This window comes from Phocoena phocoena, chromosome 8 (genome assembly GCF_963924675.1).
Source record: "Phocoena phocoena chromosome 8, mPhoPho1.1, whole genome shotgun sequence".
NCBI lineage: Eukaryota > Metazoa > Chordata > Mammalia > Artiodactyla > Phocoenidae > Phocoena > Phocoena phocoena.
Window position 1 is genome coordinate 79,006,867 of NC_089226.1, and position 21,786 is coordinate 79,028,652.

Here is a 21,786-nt window from a genome sequence, read left to right on the forward strand (position 1 = left end):
CTGTTAAATTTTAGCATCATAGTCGGGTGAGATCGAACTTAAAAAGTGATGTTTTTTAGGTCTTTTTCTGAAAATGGACACAGAAAAAAATGACATTGGAGAAGACCTTTTTTCCAGGAAGTGTCATTCAACAAATTCCTTATAGTTATGTAAATTTAAGTTAGTTATAGCTTGATTCTCTAAAGCAGAGCTCAGCAAATATTTGCTGTAAAATGCTGGGGAAGAAAATAGAATGATTGTTTAAGGATTTGGGGGCCACGTATGGCCTCTATTGCTGCTGCTTCTCCTTCAACTCCTCCTCTTCTTTCTTGTTCATTTACAAATTTTTTAAAAAAATGTTAAGACCATTCTTAAATTACAAGCCATACCAAAATAGGATCCTGAACAGATTTTGCCAGCATGCTGTAGTTTGCCCATCCCTCCTTGAGAGGAAGTATTTAACACAGCTTCTCAATTACTGACAAATGCTGCTTGTTATATAGAGCTGATTCCAGGGGAGAATTTGGATAAATGTGGAGCCTCCTGGGAAGAAAGGAATAGCTCAAATGCCAGCCTTTTGTAATTAAATTATATTGAAGACTGTCCGATGGGTTGAGATGTTCCCAGCTGCAATGTGACAGCTAGAAAGTATAACAAGGGCCCCAAATTTGAACTGGCTATGAGAGAAATAGACATCTGGATTATTGTCCTGGACCCTTACATGGTTAAAGAAGAGAACTGACCTTCACATGGTTCATGACTAACTAAGCTAGTTGAGTATAAAGATTATGCTTTGGAATTAATGACTAAGGGTATGAATATATTCTTGGAAAATTATACTCCTCAAAGGAACTCAGGTAGCAAGCTCTCTGTTTTACTCATAGATTATGCTTTAGTAACAATCACTCAAAATCTCTGTGGCTTAACAAGATAAAGCATTATGTATCACTTTCAATTTGATGGATAGCTCCCCCAGATAGCTCTTTTGTACAGCTCTCCTACTGTACAAGTTCTCCTACGTGATCAGCCAGGGATCCAGACTCCTTCCATCTTATGATGTCACCATCTTTAATGCATAACCACGTCTGCCATAGGAGGGGAAGAAATAGCTTGGGCAAGCATTCAGGGTATTATGTTCAGGACTGAAATTGCCATCCATTACTTCCTTTCACATGCATTGGTCAGAATTTATTCAAATTCTAATTTATTCTAATTTCAAAAGAGGCTAGGAAAGATAGCTGTCCTATGTGCCATGAAAAAGAACAATATTTTAAAATATCTATCCAGTCGTGGTCACGCTCCCTTTACCAATATGTTGGGTATGGGACAGGAGCTGGGTAGCATATGTGTCCTCTGCAAATATCTGGATCAGCAAGAGTGTAACTAGAGTAGCCACAAGTATGTACAATAACTTCAAATACCAGTTTTCATTAGTGACTTAAATAGGAATGATGACATACAGAGATTAGCCTAGAAACTATTTTAGTTCTTGAGTTCTCTCTTTGTTTGGTGTTTGAAACCCAGATGTAATCAGTCTTTTTGAACTGAGCAACCTCTGGGGGTTTTCAGAAACTAGAAAGTAGAGAGCAAGAGAAACAAAACATCCTGCCAAGTTAGACAGATGAGGGCTTGAGCAATTTACTCAAATACTATATTTTGTGACTTTGTATACGACCCAAGCTGGTGAAGTAGGCCCTACTCCTTACAAATATGTGAGGGTGTGTGTGTGTGTGTGTTTACAAATATACTGGAATAATTTATTTTCATCTCAACAACATGTTAAGGTTGATTTTCTCAGCATGATCTGAATGCACATATTGGTATATGTCTATTACTTTCTCATTTTTCACACCTTGACTCTCAGTGTAGCCTAAGAGTAAACGAGAATTTAGCGGCTACATTATGCTATTTGACCCTAATGGTGTCTAAAATCCCGAATCCTCTCACATGTGCGCGATATCTCTGCTCTTTTGTGCTTGCACAATTTGCTGTGGTGGTTCACACTTGCTATTTTACAGCCTCCAGCATTTTTCCTTCCCTCTTATTAGTAATAACAATAACTTAAATTTGAAATGAATCAGGGTAAAGGGAGAGATTATAATTAAAACGCTATTCTCTTCCTTAGTGTAGACATGGGCATACAGTTAAGCATTTAGACTCTGTTTGCCCAGAATACTTAGTTTTATGCAAAAGAAAGTCAGATTGAGAATAAAAATGGTCATCATTTTCATCCCAGAAGTGGTCCTTCCTGAGGGCTAAAGTTGTTCTTATTACCTAGATAACTAGATTGGACTTATTCCTATCTTTTTTGCAGTAGTTTCCCAGGTCTCTCATGATTTGAAAGTTGATATCTTTCAAATATTCTTTCTTATTAAGAATAGCCAGGATTGCACTCTGTGGTGTGTGGTCTAAGGATATGTAAATGATATACACTTCAACCCCAGTAGAGGACTGATATTCTTTTTTCATTAAAACTATTTTTTAAAAAATTTGTGGCCTATCAATCCACACAAAGTAGCCTCTTTTTGTACCTGGTTTCTGTCTAATAATTTATTCCCTAACCCATTCTGTTTCATTTCATTCTGTTGGATCCGTAGACATGACAAATGTGTCCTTAATATTGCCATCAAATTTTGATAAATATATTGCTATCTATAAGGAACATCTTTTTCCTCTCTCATAATTTTTAAGACGTTTTTGTGACCTCATATGAGCAAACATTTCATGTGAAATTTTTTAAAAATTAAATTTTATACACATACTCATCTCTTTGTGTCTTTTTTTCACCGTCTTAAGTGAATCTCTAAAAATTTAGAATGTCTACTTGGTCCAATCTGGAAAAGAACTTGTACAATTAACCCAAAGCGTCAGTACTGAAATTCGAGTGAGTTACTCTTTGTTACCTACTTCTGTGTAACAAATTACCTAAAAACATAGTGACTTAAAGCAATGATAAATATTTATTATTTATCACATAATCTGTGGGTCAGGAATTTGGGAGTAGCTTGGCTGAGCACTCTGGCTCAAGGTCTCTCATGAAGTCGTAACCACCTATTGCCTGAGGCTACAGTTACCTGATAGCTTAACTAAGGCAGGAAGACCCATTTCCAAGGTGACTCACTCATGTGGTTTGCAAGCTAGTGTTGGTTGGAGGGCCTCAACTCCTCTCCACACTGGCTTCTCCACGAGACTACTCAAGTGACCTCATGACATAGCCACCAGCTTCTCCCAGAGCAATTGATCCAAGGGAGCAAAGAGGAAGCTTCAGTGCTTTGTATGACCTTATTTTGTAAGTCACACACTGTCACCTCCATTATAATTTTTGTCATACAGACCAGCTCTGATTCACTGTGGGAGAAAACTACACAAGGGAATAAATGCCAGGAAGCAAAGATCATGGGGGGCATTTTGGAGGCTGACTATGCAGTCAGTGAACGAATCTGGTTAGTGTTCAACAGTGCAGTTCCTTTAACCACCTAGCCAGTGAATGGGCCATGTAGGCTACACACTGAAATAGAGTGTTGTTCTATGTGGGAGGAAAGTACATGCGATGCACTCAAGGATTTTTTCAGACTACATGTAACATGCCTCCTCATTATAATCATTGCTCTATTGAAACATCATTAATTAAAAGATATAAGTGGCTGTATCTCTCACGTCAGTGTAGAAAAACATACTTCTCTAAAAGCAGCCCTCAGCTCTCTCACTTTTCACAGACTCAGACCTGAGCTACGTACCCTGACTCACTCCATACAACCGACCACAAGCTGTTTCCAACACACAACCTTAATATGGCATTTTGGTATTATTTCTTTGACTATGACCTTGGCCCCATCCCTAACTAGATGTCAGTTTATCCCTCTAGCTTCATCTACCCACATATCCTCAAGGACCCATATGTGAGTCTTTTAGAGACAGGAGCTCCTGGCCAAAAAGGAAAGAACTAGTATTATTGTTGACCCTATGAGATATGGAGGCCAAGCAGTACTGCTTCTGTACCCCAGCACAATCATGTTGTTCTTAGTGAGGAAAATGTATACCTTTCCCTTCTTCTGGGCAGAGCACATGCAAGTGTGGGCAGGGTGGGGAGGATAAGGGGGCATGGTGTTCTGTAGTACCATGATAGATAGCAATTTCAGGAGTTCTGGGAAACCATGTAGACAGCAGGGATTTTTATGGAAATAGGAAGAAGTAAAGAATGCTGTGAGGTTCCTTCAAGGACCTTCACGGACAGGGGTGTGGATAAGGGGATTCATTGCAAGACAGGAAGAAATAGAAGAAATTACTTCTTAACTAAAAATGGCATACTTGCTCATAAGCATACATGAGAAATTCCTCACAGACTCCTGGGAATAATTGGGAGACAATTTGAGAGAATCTGGAAGTTCTGTGTGAGCAGGTCAAAGCAAGAGTCATTAAATTCAATTTTACAGTTATTAAACCTCATTTTTCCCACAAGCCCACATGGTCTGGAAGATCTTAGAAGTAGTTGTGCTGTGTGTCAGTTTTGTTGAGGAGATGATCTGTTAGCAGGTAGCTGGCTCTAGTTCCTGAGTGGAAGTCTGGCCAGAGAAGCAATCATAGCATTATGTCCTCTTAGAATATCACTTTACTGATTGAAAATTACTGTCACATTTATTACCTCAGCTGATCTGCACAGAAATCTGTGAACAAAGGGCTATTCACCCACTTATTACAGAGTTGTCAAAAATAAAAATCCTAAATGTTAAAAGCTTTGTTCAAGGATGTGTATTTTATAAGTAATAGGCTTGCAGTTGCAACTTAGAATTTGTGACAAGAAATCCTAGGCTCTTTCTGTTATAACAGTGGTTTTCAAGCTGTGCTCACTAGAGCCCTAAAATTCCACAAATCTGTCTAAAGAGAAATTTGGGGGAACAAGAGAAAGAGCACACAACCAGAGAAGTATTTATTTTAAACAAAATCTTTATGGCTAATAAAAAAAAATTAAAGCCCCTGCACTGAAACACACTATCTGGTGATGCAATCTGTCAACTTGCCTGCCTGGTCCCCAGGACTTTCCTCTATCAGAGTTACTCCTTAGATAAGAAAGAGTCTTGTTAAAATACAAGACTTACATTATATGTCATCAATCTATAAGTGTAACATGGCAACATTTCTCTGCTACCACCCTTAGTAAACACCTGTTATTTTTGTCTGCTGCAATCCTCTCCTTTCTTTTGGTAATACCACACTAAATTTCCTTGAGGAAACTATCCTTCTTCTATTTTCAATCTATATAGTTAAAACAGGACTGAGTCACCTTCTGTTTCTAGAGTTATGTGTTTGATCCAGATCTGTCAATTACTAACTGGTAATTATTTGAGAACTTAACCCTCTAAGTGATGAAGGAATGGGTACATGACTGAAAGCATGGAGCCTACAGACACCTTGGAATAGACACCATTCTCAGGATCCATGATCTCAGGGAGCTTCCAGGAAGAGGAAGGGGGCTATCCTGGAACAGTTGGGGGGAAGATGAAGGCATAAGTGGTTCTGAAAGAGAAGTCAAGGAACAGTGAGTCATGGAGAGGCAACAGCAGGCAGCCGGTCTCCTCTAACCTGCCCTGTGCCTTGTTGGGTGGATCTGGAAGCTGCAATGAGATTCCCCCCACCCCTAAGTTTTAGGTATAAATGAATAGAGATTCCTTATAAATGTTAAACATTGGAATAGATCAAATCAGAGACATATTCACAGTCAACCTTAAAAAGAAAGAATGGTGGGCTTCCCTGGTGACGCAGTGGTTGAGAATCTGCCTGCCAATGCAGGGGACACAGGTTCGAGCCCTGGTCCGGGAAGATCCCACATGCCGCGGAGCAACTAAGCCCGTGCATCACAACTACTGAGCCTGCACTCTAGAGCCCGCGAGCCATCACTACTGAAGCCTGCACCCCTAGAACCCGCGCTTTGCAACAAGAGAAGCCACCGCAATGAGAAATCCACGCACCGCAACGAAGAGTGGCCCCCGCTTGCCGCAACTAGAGAAAGCCCATGCACAGCAACGAAGACCCAAAGCAGCCAAAAAAAAAGAAAAGAATGATGTCCAAGCCAACAGAATATGACTGCAACTTTAGCTTAATGTATTCACGTTTCACTTAGAAAGGAGAGGGTTATTCAGTCAAATGTAGAAAAAAGGAGTCCTGAAGCCAATGAGGCTGGGCCCATATAAGCAGTGTGTCTAGGCAAGAAGGTCACCTCCCACTGGCAAGGTCTATGATGGCAATGGACCTCCATCAGTGAATAGCTGGATGGATGCCATTAATCTCTAAATCAGAAAATGAACTCTCCTCCGGAGTCTGTGACCGCCAACTCTGATATGATATGGGTCCATGTGGGAGAAAGAGCACTGCCCAAGTGATACGAATGACTAGTCCTTTCAACATTCATGTTGCTTGTTGTAAATCAAGTAACTGAAATCATCAATGTCAGTCCTAGTCTCTGGGCTTAGCAGATGTGAGTCTGCCACTCAAGAAGGCTCTCCTCTCAGAGTCAGAGCCTGGGGGCCTGTGCATGTGTCCTAGCCCCTGTGAACACAGGGCGTTCACTAAGGTAACTAGGCTGCTCCAACCCTAACCTGCCTCTCCTTCTCTCAGGACTTACTAGCCTTCCTCAGTCTGTTAAAGTTTCCACATAGATGCTTCTTTCAAATAATGTGCATGTTATATTAGAGCCAAGAGGGAAAATTTGTGGGAAATATACAGGGGCTTGATGGGAATGGAGTGTAATTGTTCACAGGCCCTGAAATGTACTCTAGTCCCTTTGAAGGGTGAAAGAATCATCCTTCCACATCATATCAAACATATTAAAATGCACCTACAGACCACTTAAATATAACCTTACCTAATTTTTGAAACTTTTAATAATATTGTTTTTGAAAGTATTTATATATAAGTAATACATTTACATGATTTTATTTATGATTTCTGTGTAACTACAGTGTACATGACTGAGAAAAACTCTATTAAAAATTACTTAACAAGTAAAAAAAAGAATGGGTACATGACCACCTACACTGGGTCAGTGAGAGTCCTACCCAGGACTCTGCTAGATCCACCAGTTTTTAAGCTGGTGTGTTGTAAGCTTAAAGGTGTTGGTGGTTAATTCTGTCACTATATTCAGAGAGCCAACCTGAGAAATGAGGCAATACTAAAGAGAGCACACTTCAGAAGTGGAAAAAGACAGATGATTGGTGACGAAGTGTGAATATCTGGATACAGTTGTGCCTGAAACTATACTTTAAGGAATGTGAACTAATATTCATCTATTTGACTGACTGTTTTCTCCTTACATACTTTTAGTTGGGTTTTGATCACTTGTAACCAATTAGAGTCCTAATTCACCTGCTGGTCATATAAATTAATTCCAAGTTGTCATTGATTATTATGCTTGGAAACTTACTCACATTTTGATTTGCATTGTCCATTACAGATGTTGTTCTAGATCAACACCTATGGGACATTACTACAGATCCCATGGATATTACAAATTATAGAAAACTGTATAACCACAAATGATAACCTGGATAAAATGAACCAATTTTATCAAAGACACAATTTGCTAGAACTCACATAAGAAAAAATAGATACTCTGAGTAGGACTATATCTATTAAAGAAATTGAATCAATAATTAAATAAGCTTCCAAAACAAAAAGCACCAGGCCCAGATGGGTCACTGGAAAATTCTGCCAAACATTTAAGGAAGAAATTATACCAAATGTCTATAGTTTCATTCAGAGAATAAAAGCACAGGGAATATTTCCTAACTCATTCCATGAGACTAACATTACCTTAAGAACAGACAAAGACATTTCAAGAAAAGAAAACTACAGAGCACTATCTCTCATGAACATAGATTTAAAATTTTTTCAACAAAATATTAGATCAGTGGTTGCCAAGAGAAGGGATGAATAGGCAGAGCACAGAAGAATTTTAGGACAGTGAAAATGCTCTGTATGGTAGAGTAATAATGAATACCTGTCATCAAACATTTATCCAAACCTATAGAATGTATAACACCAAAAGTGAACCATAGTGTAAACTATGGACTTTGAGTGATTATAGTATGTCAATGTAGGTTCATTAATTGTAACAAATGCACCACTCCAGTGGGGAATGTTGATAATGGGAGGATGTGTATATGTGTGGCTGGGGATTGTATGGGAAATCTCTGTACCTTCCCCTCAATTTTATTGTGATCCTAAAACTGATCTTAAAAAAAAGTCTCAATAAAAAATGTTTTTAAGCCTGTCACTGTAAGATAAACAACTGACAATATTTGTTGCCATTCATGAAATTTAAGCTTTTAAGCAAAAAACTAGGGTTTTGAAAACCTTGTATATGTCACTGTGAGATTAATAGCTTCCTAACACTTAAAGATTTTTCTCATGAGATTAATGATGATATTGACAAATTAAACTATTTGATATCCTATCATGAACTATGTCAGCATTTGAGAGATATGCATAAACCAGTTAACCAAATTTATTTAGATGATCACTACATGATATTAGAAAATCATTCAGAAGTTAAAAAAATAAAAACAAAACTCTTTCAAAGCACAAGACCAATGTAATAGATGATAGAAGTCCATTGATACAGTTCCAGGTTTCATTTTGCAACCAACCTTAAGGAGCTACCACTTGTCAACTTTGGGTAAAATATCAAAGAAGATTGTATGCAATATTTTTTCATGTTCTTCAACCAAAATTGTATATCACAACAAACTGAATGCAGAAGCCTATGTGACAATGTAGCTTTCTTTTAGTAAGACAGATATTAAAGAGGTTTACAAAAATATAAAACAATGCCACTCATTGCACTAATTGTCTTTGTATGTTTTGGCAGTATTTTTTTAATTAAAAAAATGTTCTTTATGTTCACAGGCAATGAATTTTGCTACTCTTATTTTTCACTGACTTAACATATTGTTAAAATTTATGCAGTTTTAGTTTTTAATACAGTAAATATAGATAAGTATAACTCACATAAATAAAAGTTCTTGGGATCCTCAATAGTTTTTAAGAGTGTAAAGGGATTCCAAGACCAAAAATGTTTGAGAACCATGACACTATCTATTCTATTTCTCAAATATAAAACAGATGTGTTTACAGTTCTGTTCTCAGGTAACTTGCCTCTCAGAGTGCAGGGAAAAACTAAAAAATAGATAAACAAAATACTTATATTTGGAGAAAATGTTTTGGACTAAATAAACCCAGGTTTGTGAGGGAGACAGGAAGGGTGTAACTTTCACTAGACTGGCCAGGGAAGGTTTCCTTTTTTTTTTTGGAAAAGTGACAATGAAGCTGAGATGTGAAGAATAAGTTGTTAGTAATGCAGCAAGCTGAGCTAAGAGAACAGTGATTCAGGCATGGGGAATAGCAATGCAAAGACCCCGAGGTAGTTAAAAGTTTGGACTAGATTCCAGAACTGTATCATTCCAAAGCCTATGCTTCTCTTTCCTTCTCATAAACCACAACTGATTTTCCTTAGGCCAGCTATGCTCTGGCCCTTGGAACCTTCCATCTGGAAAATGGAGCAGAGATTGTTTTGATTCTTCCTAAGCGATGGCTTCATATTCAGTTAGTTGGCAGGTTAATCAGAAGCTTGCAAACAGCCTTCCATGGCTCTAAGGAGCAGCGCTCTCAAGAGCTAAGCTTGTCAGCCGTGCCAGGAAACTGCTGTTGCAAGAAGAAGTAGGAAAAGGGGGGAATTTAATTTTACAGGGAGAAGACTTAAATGGGGCCTATAAATTATGTAGCTATTTTTCTATACCTTGGTCCCAGTCTGGAATTCTTCAAAATAAATGATTTGAGCCAAGTTCACTGTGGTTGCAAACATTACATGGTGTGCTGTTGTCTCTAAAGCGTATGTCTTGCTGACTAGGCATTTTGAAAAACTGCTGTAACCTTTTGAAGACAGTGGTGGTTCCCAGGGAAAGTGTTCTCTCATTTCCCCCCCACCCCCCAAGATGCTCGTGCAGGGACCAGAGGCAAAAAGCTAAATGACATCTTGTAGTAAGTGAGGGAAACTATAAGCATTATTTCACTAAATGATGGGATTTCCTTATATTTCCAAAAGTCAGAAAGTAATATATTCCCTCTCCTTCTGGAGTAAGCCTTCATAAAGCAGGAATTGGGCAAATATGAAAGGAACACATGAGTCAGTATCACATTGCAGACATCCATGTTTAAACACTAGATACAGATGCAGGGGGAGAGCACGAAAGAGAAGGCACAGGCTGGTCAACGTGACACAAAAACAGCTGGGTGACTAGGACAATTCAGGCAAATCATGTCTCTGATACAGCCCGACAGTCAAAAGAGCCTGTGTCCATGGCTGCTTTTTTGTGTAGGGAGAAGCACTGGTACTTTCTCCTATGATAGATGAGACAATTGATCTCAGGCTTCCCCTCTATTCTTCTCTGATATCTTTTCCTTCATAAAAAGGTATTTATTCTCAGTTTCAGTTGTTACCCCCATACCAGTGACTCAGTTATTTGTCTCTAACCTCAACCCTCTGAAAGTTGCCATCTTTGATATTTGTCTGCTGGATATTTCAACACATCGCCACATATCCGAAGTGACACCACAGATCCAAAGTCAATGCCAGCAGCCTGTCCTCAACATGGATGTCATCTTCTGTCTTCCTATTTTTGCACATGGCTGCTTTTATTTTCCAGTTTTGGGGAGTCAAATCTGGAGGCTGTTGATGGATTGTATACATTTTGCTCACATCCAACCTGCCAATACCACACTGTAAATAACTGGTGGGGCTGACATTTAAGCCTTGAGCCAGGAGAGTCTGGAGCTTGTGAACTTAAATCCAGGCATCCTAGTATGGTCCTGAGGAAGTCACCTTGAAGGCAGCTGGGCTTGATTCTCTGTTCCAGGACACAAAGAGAGCAACTCCAAGATGAGATTCCTTAGAGTGAAAATCACCTTAAAGGAAACACCCTAAAAGGGAGATTCATGTCTTTCAATTGGCTAAACTCCCTAAAATGGACTTGGAATTTTAATTTTTTCCTGAGGAGTTAGCTATGTCAGTTATTCCTTTAAAATGCCTTTCATTCTCCTTGCCATCCCTACCTGCAGTCCCTACCACCAACAGAGTCTAAATTTATATTATCTCACATATGTTTTGTTCATATAGTCCTAGCTGTTCTCTCTGTTTATAATCTTTACCCATTCCAAGCCATCCTGTAAACATGACTGTCCATGGCTATCTATTGCTCAGAAATCTATAAAGTCTCCCTCTTTTTTTTTTTCTGTGGTACGCAGGCCTCTCACTGCTGTGGTGTCTCCCGTTGCAGAGCACAAGCTCCACAGGCTCAGCTGCCATGGCTCACGGGCCCAGCCGCTCCACGGCATGTGAAATCTTCCCGGACCGGGCCATGAACCCGTGTCCCCTGCATCGGCAGATGGACTCTCAACCACTGTGCCACCAGGGAAGCCCTAAATTCTCCCTCTTTTACTGCCTCAACTCCTCCTGCATGAATTGAGTAACTGTTAGTTGAGGCAACTCTGGTTTTAATTACTTCCCAAATTTAATTACTTGCTTCAATGCAAGCAGCCTGGGAATCTTATAGTATGGACATAATTGTTCCTTCTGCTCTTTAATCAAGCTTTTTTCTCCTGTAAAGAATATCTTCCTCACATATACTCTCACATCTTTGTATCTTCTCTCACTTCTTTCTGTTTTTATGAAGTGCCAAGGATCATTATGAAAAAAAAAATCAGTCTTTGGAGGGGAGAGATAAAACACCTAATGTATTGTAAAGATGAATACCCAGTTACAGAGTAGAGGGATTCGTTTTAGTAGTGATTGAGCTACTCATATAATCTACAGAGTCAATGTTTTTCTCCAGAAACTTATGCCAGAGTCTTGGGCAGAAGTAGTGGTTAAAAATAAAAGCGATTCTGCTAAAATTTCTATTGAGATCTTGAATGTGATGCTTCAGAGTCTCTAACAAAGGACAAGGGAGAATAAAGAATAAACTTCAGAAAAAGTGATGGAAATATGGTGAAGGCACACAGTGGGGAGCATGAAGCCGACAGACTCACATCAGGAAAGGAGGAGAAGCTGAGAAAACAACAGACGTGACAAGCAGAGATATCATGGCTCAGAATGCATGCGTTTGTGAAGTGAAAATGGCTGGTACCCTGCCGTGGCATGGAAAATGCTCCCTTCCGTGACACTTGCCTGAGGAGATGGCAAGCATTCTAATGTTAGCTAAAATGAATGAATTCACAAGCAGTGGAGTTACTCTCTGGGGACCCTATAAACTAGTTGGGAAGGAGTTAACTTCAAAGAGCACTACACTTCCCAGGATTCTCATAATTGTGCTAGTGAGAATAGAATTAGAGAAATTCAGCATTGCTACTGGGGTTGTGAAACGATTTAACCCATAAACTAATGAGGTGTAGGAAACAGGAGGGAAATGTGAGGTTTATGTAGGGTGACTACCTGTTTCAGTTGCCAGGAGTAGCCCTAGTGTGTATGCACCTCCCATAACTCATAAAAGTGTCCAAGTATGGAGGAAACATTATAGTTTTTCACCCAATTTTTCCTTCCATAACATAATATTCACCTTTTAAAAATTATTATCTATTTTATACATATTAATGCATATATATGTCAATCCCAATTCATCCCACCACCACCACAACCACCCCCCACCCCCCCACCCCCGCCGCTTTCCCCTCTTGGTGTTCATACTTTTGTTCTCTACATCTGTGTCTTTATTTTGGCCCTGCAAACCGGTTCATCTATACTATTTTTCCAGGTTCCACATATATGCGTTAATATACAGTATTTGTTTTTCTCTTTCTGACTTACTTCACTCTGTATGACAGTCTCTAGATTCATCCATGTCTCTACAAATGACCCAATTTCGTTCTTTTTATGGCTGAGTAATATTCCATAGTATACATGTACCACAAGTTCTTTATCCATTCATCTGTTGATGGGCATTTAGGTTGCTTCCATGACCTGGCTATTGTAAATAGTGCTACAGTGAACAATGGGGTGTATGTATCTTTTTTTTTTTTTTTTTTTTTTTTGCGGTACGCAGGCCTCTCACTGTTGTGGCCTCTCTCGCTGCGGAGCACAGGCTCCGGACGCACAGGCTCTGGACGTGCAGGCTCAGCGGCCATGGCTCACAGGCCCAGCCACTCCACGGCATTTGGGATCCTCCTGGACCGGGGCACGAACCTGTGTCCCCTGCATCGGTAGGTGGACTCTCAACCACTGCAACACCAGGGAAGCCCGCATGTGTCTTTTTGAATTATGGTTTTCTTTGGGTATATGCCCAGTAGTGGTAATTCTATTTTTAGTTTTTTAAGGAACCTCCATACTGTTCTCCATAGTGGCTGAATCAATTTTACATTCCCACCAACAGTTCAAGAGGGTTCCCTTTTCTCCACACCCTCTCCAGCATTTGTTGTTTGTAGATTTTCTGATGATGTCCATTCTAACTGGTGTGAGGTGATACCTCATTGTAGGTTTGATTGCATTTCTCTAATAATTAGGGATGTTGAGCAGCTTTTCATGTGCTTCTTGGCCATCTGTATGTCTTCTTTGGGGAAATGTCTATTTAGGTCTTCTGCCCATTTTTTGATTGGGTTGTTCGTTTTTTTAATATTGAGCTGCTTGAGCTATTTGTATATTTTAGAGATTAATCCTTTGTCCGTTGATTCGTTTGCAAATATTTTCTCCCATTCTGAGGATTGTCTTTTTCTCTTGTTTGTAGTTTCCTGTGCTTTGCAAAAGCTTTTAAGTTTCATTAGATCCCCTTTGTTTATTTTTGTTTTTATACCCATTACTCTAGGAGGTGGATCAAAAAAGATCTTGCTGTGATTTATGGCAAAGTGTGTTCTTCCTATGTTTTCCTCTAAGAGTTTTATACTGCCCAGTCTTACATTTAGGTCTCTAATCCATTTTGAGTTTATTTTTGTGTATGGTGTTAGGGAATGTTTTAATTTCATTCTTTTACATGTAGCTGTCCAGTTTTCTCAGCACCACTTATTGAAGAGAATGTCTTTTCTCCACTGTATATCCTTGCCTACTTTGTCATAGATTAACTGATCATAGGTGCATGGGTTTATCTCTGGACTTTATATTCTGTTCCGCTGATCTATATTTCTGTTTTTGTGGCAGTACCATACTGTCTTGATTACTGTAGCTTTGTAGTATTGTCTAAAGTCAGGGACTCTGATTCCTCCAGGTCTGTTTTCTTCCCTCAAGATTGCTTTAGGTATTCGGAATCTTTCATGTCTCCATACAAATTGTAAGATTTTTTGTTCTAGTTCTGTAAAAAATGCCATTGGTAATTTGATAGGGATTGCATTGAATCTGTAGATTGCTTTGGGTAGTATAGTCATTTTCACAATATTGATTATTCCAAATCAATAACATGGTATATCTCTCCATCACTTTGTGTCATCTTTGATTTCTTTCATCAGTGTCTTATAGTTTTCTGAGTACAGATTTTTACCTCCTTAGGTAGGTTTATTCCTAGGTATTTTATTCTTTTTGTTGCAATGGTGAATGGTATTGTTTCCTTAATTTCTCTTTTGGATCTTTTGTTGTTAGTGTATAGGACGGCAAGAGATTTCTGTGCATTAATTTTGTATCCTGCAACTTTACCAAATTCATTGATGAGGTCTAGTAGTTTTCTGGTGACATCTTTGGGATTCTCTATGTATAGTATCATGTCATCTGCAAAGAGTGACACTTTTACTTCTTCTTTTCCAACTTGTATTCCTTTTATTTCTTTTTCTTCTCTGATTTCTGTGGCTAGGACTTCCAAAACTATGTTGAATAATAGTGGTGAGAGTAGATCTCCTTGTTTTGTTCCTGTTCTTAGAGGAAATGCTATCAGTTTTTCAACATTGAGAATGATGTTTGCTGTGGGTTTGTCATATATGGTCTTTATTATGTTGAGGTAGGTTCCCTCTATGCCCACCTTCTGGAGAGTTTTCATCATGAATCGGTGTTGAATTTTGTCAAAAGCTTTTTCTCATCTATTGAGATGACCATATGATTTTTTTCTTTACATCTTTATTGGGGTATAATTGCTTTACAATGGTGTGTTAGTTTCTGCTTTATAACAAAGTGAATCAGTTATACATATACATATGTTCCCATATGTCTTCCCTCTTGCATCTCCCTCCCTCCCACCCTCCCTATCCCATGCCTCCATGCTGTCACAAAGCACCGAGCCAATATCCCTGTGCCACGCAGCTGCCTCCCACTAGCTATCTACCGTACTACATTTGTTAGTGTGTATATGTCCATGACTCTCTCTTGCCCTGTCACAGCTCACCTTTCCCGCTCCCCATATCCTCAAGTCCGTTCTCCAGTAGGTCTGCGTCTTTACTCCTGTCTTACCCCTAGGTTCTTCATGACATTTTTTTCCCTTAAATTCCATATATATGTGTTAGCATACGGTATTCGTCTCTCTCTTTCTGATTTACTTCACTCTGTATGACAGACTCTAGGTCTATCCACCTCATTACAAATAGCTCAATTTTGTTTCTTTTTATGGCTGAGTAATATTCCATTGTATATATGTGCCACATCTTCTTTATCCATTCATCCAATGATGGGCACCTGTTTCCATCTCTGGGCTATTGTAAATAGAGTTGCAATGAATATTTTGGTACATGAGTCTTTTTGAATTTTGGTTTTCTCAGGGTATATGCCCAGTAGTGGGATTGCTGGGTCATATGGTAGTTCTATTTGTAGTTTTTTACCTCCATACTGTTCTCCATGGTGGCTGAACCAATTCACATTACCACCAGCAGTGCAAGAGTGTTCCCTTTTCTCCACACCCTCTCCAGCATTTATTGTTTCTAGATTTTTTGATGATGGCCACTCTGACTGGTGTGAGATGATATCTCATTGTAGTTTTGATTTGCATTTCTCTAATGATTAATGATGTTGAGCATTCTTTCAAGTGTTTGTTGGCAGTCTGTATATCTTCCTTGGAGAAATGTCTATTTAGGTCTTCTGTCCATTTTTGGACTGGGTTGTTTGTTTTTTTGTTATTGAGCTGCATGAGCTGCTTGTAAATTTTGGAGATTAATCCTTTGTCAGTTGCTTCATTTGCAAATATTTTCTTCCATTCTGAGGGTTGTCTTTTGGTCTTGTTTATGGTTTCCCTTGCTGTGCAAAAGCTTTGAAGTTTAATTAGGTCCCATTTGTTTATTTTTGTTTTTATTTCCATTACTCTAGGAGGTGGGTCAGAAAGGATCTTGCTGTGATATATGTCACAGAGTGTTCTGCCTATGTTTTCCTCTAAGAGTTTGATAGTTTCTGGCCTTACATTTAGGTCTTTAATCCATTTTGAGCTTATTTTTGTGTATGGTGTCAGGGAGTGATCTAATCTTATACTTTTATATGTACCTGTCCAGTTTTCCCAGCACCACTTATTGAAGAGGCTGTCCTTTCTCCACTGTACATTCTTGCCACCTTTATCAAAGATAAAGTGTCCATATGTGCATGGGTTTATCTCTGGACTTTCTATCCTGTTCCATTGATCTATCTTTCTGTTTTTGTGCCAGTATCATACTGTCTTGATTACTGTAGTTTTGTAGTATAGTCTGAAATCAGGGAACCTGATTCCTCCAGCTCCTTTTTTCGTTCTCAAGATTGCTTTGACTTTTCGTGGTCTTTTGTGTTTCTCTACAAATTGCGAAATTTTTTATTCTAGTTCTGTGAAAAATGCCAGTGGTAGTTTGATAGGGATTGCATTGAATCTATCGATTGCTTTGGGTAGTAGAGTCATTTTCACAATGTTGATTCTTCCAATCCAAGAACATGGTATATCTCTCCATCTATTTGTATCATCTTTAATTTCTTTCATCAGTGTCTTATAATTTTCTGCATACAGGTCTTTTGTATCCTTAGGTAGGTTTATTCCTAGATATTTTATGCTTTTTGTTGTAGTGGTAAATGGGAGTGTTTTCTTGATTTCACTTTCAGATTTTTCATCATTAGTATATAGGGATGCCAGAGATTTCTGTGCATTAATTTTGTATCCTGCTACTTTACCAAATTCATTGATTAGCTCTAGTACTTTTCTGGTAGCATCTTCAGATTCTCTATGTATAGTATCATGTCATCTGCAAACAGTGACAGCTTTACTTCTTCTTTTCCAATTTGGATTCCTTTTATTTCCTTTTCTTCTCTGATTGCTGTGGCTAAAACTTCCAAAACTATGTTGAATAAGAGTGGTGAGAGTGGGCAACCTTGTCTTGTTCCTGATCTTAGTGGAAATGCTTTCAGTTTTTCACCATTGAGGATGATGTTTGCTGTGGGCTTGTCATATATGGCCTTTATTATGTTGAGGAAAGTTCTCTCTATGCCTACTTTCTGCAGGGCTTTTATCATAAATTGGTGTTGAATTTTGTCAAAAGCTTTCTCTGCATCTATTGAGATGATCACATGGTTTTTCTCCTTCAATTTGTTAATATGGTGTATCACATTGATAGATTTGCGTATATTGAAGAATCCTTGCATTCCTGGAATAAAGCTCACTTGATCATGGTGTATGATCCTTTTAATGTGCTGTTGGATTCTGTTTGCTAGTATTTTGTTAAGGATTTTTGCATCTATGTTCATCAGTGATATTGGCCTGTAGTTTTCTTTCTTTGTGACATCTTTGTCTGGTTTTGGTATCAAGGTGATGGTGGCCTCGTAGAAGGAATTTGGGAGTGTTCCTCCCTCTGCTATATTTTGAAAGAGTGTGAGAAGGATAGGTGTTAGCTCTTCTCTAAATGTTTGATAGAATTCACCTGTGAAGCCATCTGGTCCTGGGCTTTTGTTTGTTGGAAGATTTTGAATCACAGTTTCAATTTCAGTGCTTGTGATTGGTCTGTTCATATTTTCTGTTTCTTCCTGATTCAGTCTTGGCAGGATGTGCATTTCTAAGAATTTGTCCATTTCTTCCAGATTGTCCATTTTATTGGCATATCGTTGCTTGTAGTAATCTCTCATGATCTTTTTTATTTCTGCTGTGTCAGTTGTTACTTCTCCTTTTTCATTTCTAATTCTATTGATTTGAGTCTTCTCCCTTTTTTTCTTGATGAGTCTGGCTAGTGGTTTATCTATTTTGCTTATCTTCTCAAAGAACCACCTTTTAGTTTTATTGATCTTTGCTATTGTTTCCTTCATTTCTTTTTCATTTATTTCTGATCTGATTTTTATGATTTCTTTCCTTCTGCTAGCTTTGGGGTTTTTTTGTTCTTCTTTCTCTAATTGCTTGAGGTGCAAAGTTAGGTTGTTTATTCGAGATGTTTCCTGCTTCTTAAGGTGGGCTTTTATTGCTGTAATCTTCCCCCTTAGAACTGCTTTTGCTGCATCCCATAGGTTTTGGGTCGTTGTGTCTCCATTGTCATTTGTTTCTAGGTATTTTTTTATTTCCCCTTTGATTTCTTCAGTGATCACTTCATTATTAAGTAGTATATTGTTTAGCCTCCATATGTTTGTATTTTTTACAGATCTTTTCCTGTAATTGATATCTAGTCTCATGGCGTTGTGGTCAGAAAAGATACTTGATACAATTTCAATTTTCTTAAATTTACCAAGGCTTGATTTGTGACCCAAGATATGATCTATCCTGGATAATGTTCCATGAGCACTTGAGAAAAATGTGTATTCTGTTGTTTTTGAATGGAGTGTCCTATAAATATCGACCGTATGATTTTTATCCTTCAATTTGTTTATATGGTGTATCATGTTGATTGATTTGCGTATATTGAAGAATCCATGCATCCCTGGGATAAATCCCACTTGATCATGGTGTATGATCCTTTTAATGTGTTGTTGGATTCTGTTTGCTAGTAGTTTGTTGAGGATGTTTGCATCTATATTCATCAGTGATATTGGTCTGTAGTTTTACTTTTTTGTAGTACATTTGTCTGGTTTTGTTAGCAGGGTGATGGTGGCATCACAGCATGAGTTTGAGAAGGATGGGTGGTAGCTCTTCTCTAAATGTTTGATAGAATTCACCTCTGAAGCCATCTGGTCCCGGACTTTTGGTTTGTTGGAAGGTTTTTAATCAGTTTCAATTTCATTACTTATGATTGGTCTGTTCATATTTTCTCTTTCTTCTTGGTTCTGTCTTGGAAGTTTATACCTTTCTAAGAATTTGTCTGTTTCTTCCAGGTTGTCCATTTTATTGGCATAGATTTGCTTGTAGTAGTCTCTTATAATGCTTTGTATTTCTGTGGTGTCCATTGTAACTTATCCTTTTTCATTTCCAATTTTATTGATTTGAGTCCTTTCCCTCTTTTTCTTGATGAGTCTGGTTAATGGTTTATCAATTTTGTTTATCTTCTCAAAGAATCAGCTTTTAGTTTTATTGATCTTTATTACTGTTTTCTTTGCTTCTATTTCTTTCTTTTTTTTTTTTTTTGCAGTACGTGGGCCTCTCCCTGTTGTGGCCTCTCCCGTAGCGGAGCACAGGTTCCGGACGTGCAGGCTCAGTGGCCATGGCTCACGGGCCCAGCTGCTCCGCGACGTGTGGGATCTTACCGGACTGGGGCACGAACCCATGTCCCATGCATCGGCAAGCGGACTCTCAACCACTGCGCCACCAGGGAAGCCCTGCTCTGTTCTTTATGATTTGTTTCCTTCTATTAACTTTGGGTTTTGTTTGTTCTTCTTTCTCTAGTTCCTTTAGGTGTAAAGTTAGATTGTTTATTTGAGATTTTTCTTGTTTCTTGAGGTAGGCTTTTATTGTTATAAACTTCCCTCTTAGAACTGCTTTTGCTGCATCCCACAGGTTTTGGATCATCGTGTTTTCATTGTGATTTGTCTCTAGGTATTTTTTGATTTCCTCTGATTCCTTCAGTGATGTCTTGGTTATTTAGTAATGTACTGTTTAGTCTCCATGTGTTTGTGCTTTTTACACTTTTTCCCTGTAATAGATTTCTAATCTCATAGCACTGTGGTCAGAAATGATGTTTGATATGGTTTCAATTTTCTTAAATTTACTAAGGCTTGATTTGTGACCCAAGATGTGATCTATCCTGAAGCATGTTCCATGTGCACTTGAGAAGAAAGTGTAATCTGCCTTTTTTGGATGGAATGTCTTATAAATATCAATTAAATCTATCTGGTGTATTGTGTCATTTAAAGTTTGTGTTTCCTGATTAATTTTCTGTCTGGATGATCTGTCCATTGGTGTAAGTGAGGTGTTAAAGTCCCCCACTATTCCTGTGTCACTGTTGATTTCCTCTTTAATAGCTGTTAGCAGTTGCCTTATGTATTGAGGTGCTCCTATTTTGGGTACATATATATTTATAATTGTTATATAGTCTACTTGGATTGATCCCTTGATCATTATGTAGTATCCTTCCTTGTCTCTTGTAATATTCTTTATTTTAAAGTCTATTTTATCTGATACAAGTATTGCTACTCCAGCTTTCTTTTGATTTCCATTTGCATGGAATACCTTTCTCCATCCCCTCACTTTCAGTCCGTGTTTGTCCCTTGGTCTGGAGTGGGTCTCTTGTAGACAGTGTATATGTGGGTCTTGTTTTTGTATCCATTCAGCAAGCCTGTGTCTTTTTGTTGGAGCATGTAATCCATTCACGTTTAAGGTAATTATTGATATGTATGTTCCTATTACTATTTACTTAATTGTTATGGGTTTGTTTTTGTAGTTCCTTTTCTTCTCTTGTGTTTCTCACTTAGAGAAGTTCCTTTAACATTTGTCATAGAACTGGTTTCATTGTGCTGAATTCTCTTAGCTTTTGCTTGTCTGTAAAGCTTTTGATCTCTCTGTCGAATCTGAATGAGATCCTTGCTGGGTAGGGTAATCTTGGTTGTAGGTTCTTCCCTTTCATCACTTTAAATATACCATGCCATTCCTTTCTGGTTTGTAGAGTTTCTGCTGAGAAATCAGCTGTTAACCTTATGGGAGTTCCTTTGTATGTTATTTGTCATTTTTCACTTGTTGCTTTCAATAATTTTTCTTTGTCTTTAATTTTTGTCAATTTGATTATTTTGTGTCTTGGTGTGTTTCTCCTTGGGTTTTTCCTGCCTGGTACTCTCTGTGCTTCCTAGACTTGGGTAGCTATTTCCTTTCTCATGTTAGGGAAGTTTTCGGCTATAATCTCTTCAAATATTTTCTTAGGTACTTTCTCTCTTTTCCTTCTGTGACCCCTATAATGTGAATGTTGTTGCATTTAATGCTGTCCCAGAGGTCTCTTAGGCTGTCTTCATTTCTTTTCATTCTTTTTTCTTTATTCTGTTCTATGGCAGTGAATTCCACCATTGTGTCTTCCAGGTCACTTAAACATTCTTCTGCCTCAGTTATTCTGCTGTTGATTCCTTCTAGTGTATTTTTCATTTCAGTTATTGTATTGTTCATCTCTGTTTGTTTGTTCTTTAATTCCTCCAGGTGTTTGTTCCTTAATTCTTCTAGATCTTTGTTAAACATTTCTTGCATCTTCTCGATCTTTGCCTCCATTCTTTTTCTGAGGTCCTGGATCATCTTTGCTATCATTATTCTGAATTCTTCTGGATGTTTGCCTATCTCCACTTCATTTAATTGTTTTTCTGGGGTTTTATCTTGTTCTTTCATCTGGTACAAAGTCCTCTGTCTTTTCATTTTGTCTATCTTTCTGTGAATGTGGTTTTTGTTCCACGGGCTGCAGAATTGTAGTTCTTCTTGCTTCTGCTGTCTGCCCTCTCGTCAGTATTCACCTTTTGAGATGAAAGATGTCAACTCTGGTCGGGCTGAAGACCTCAAACTTACAGGGCTTGGAAGTGAGCTTCAA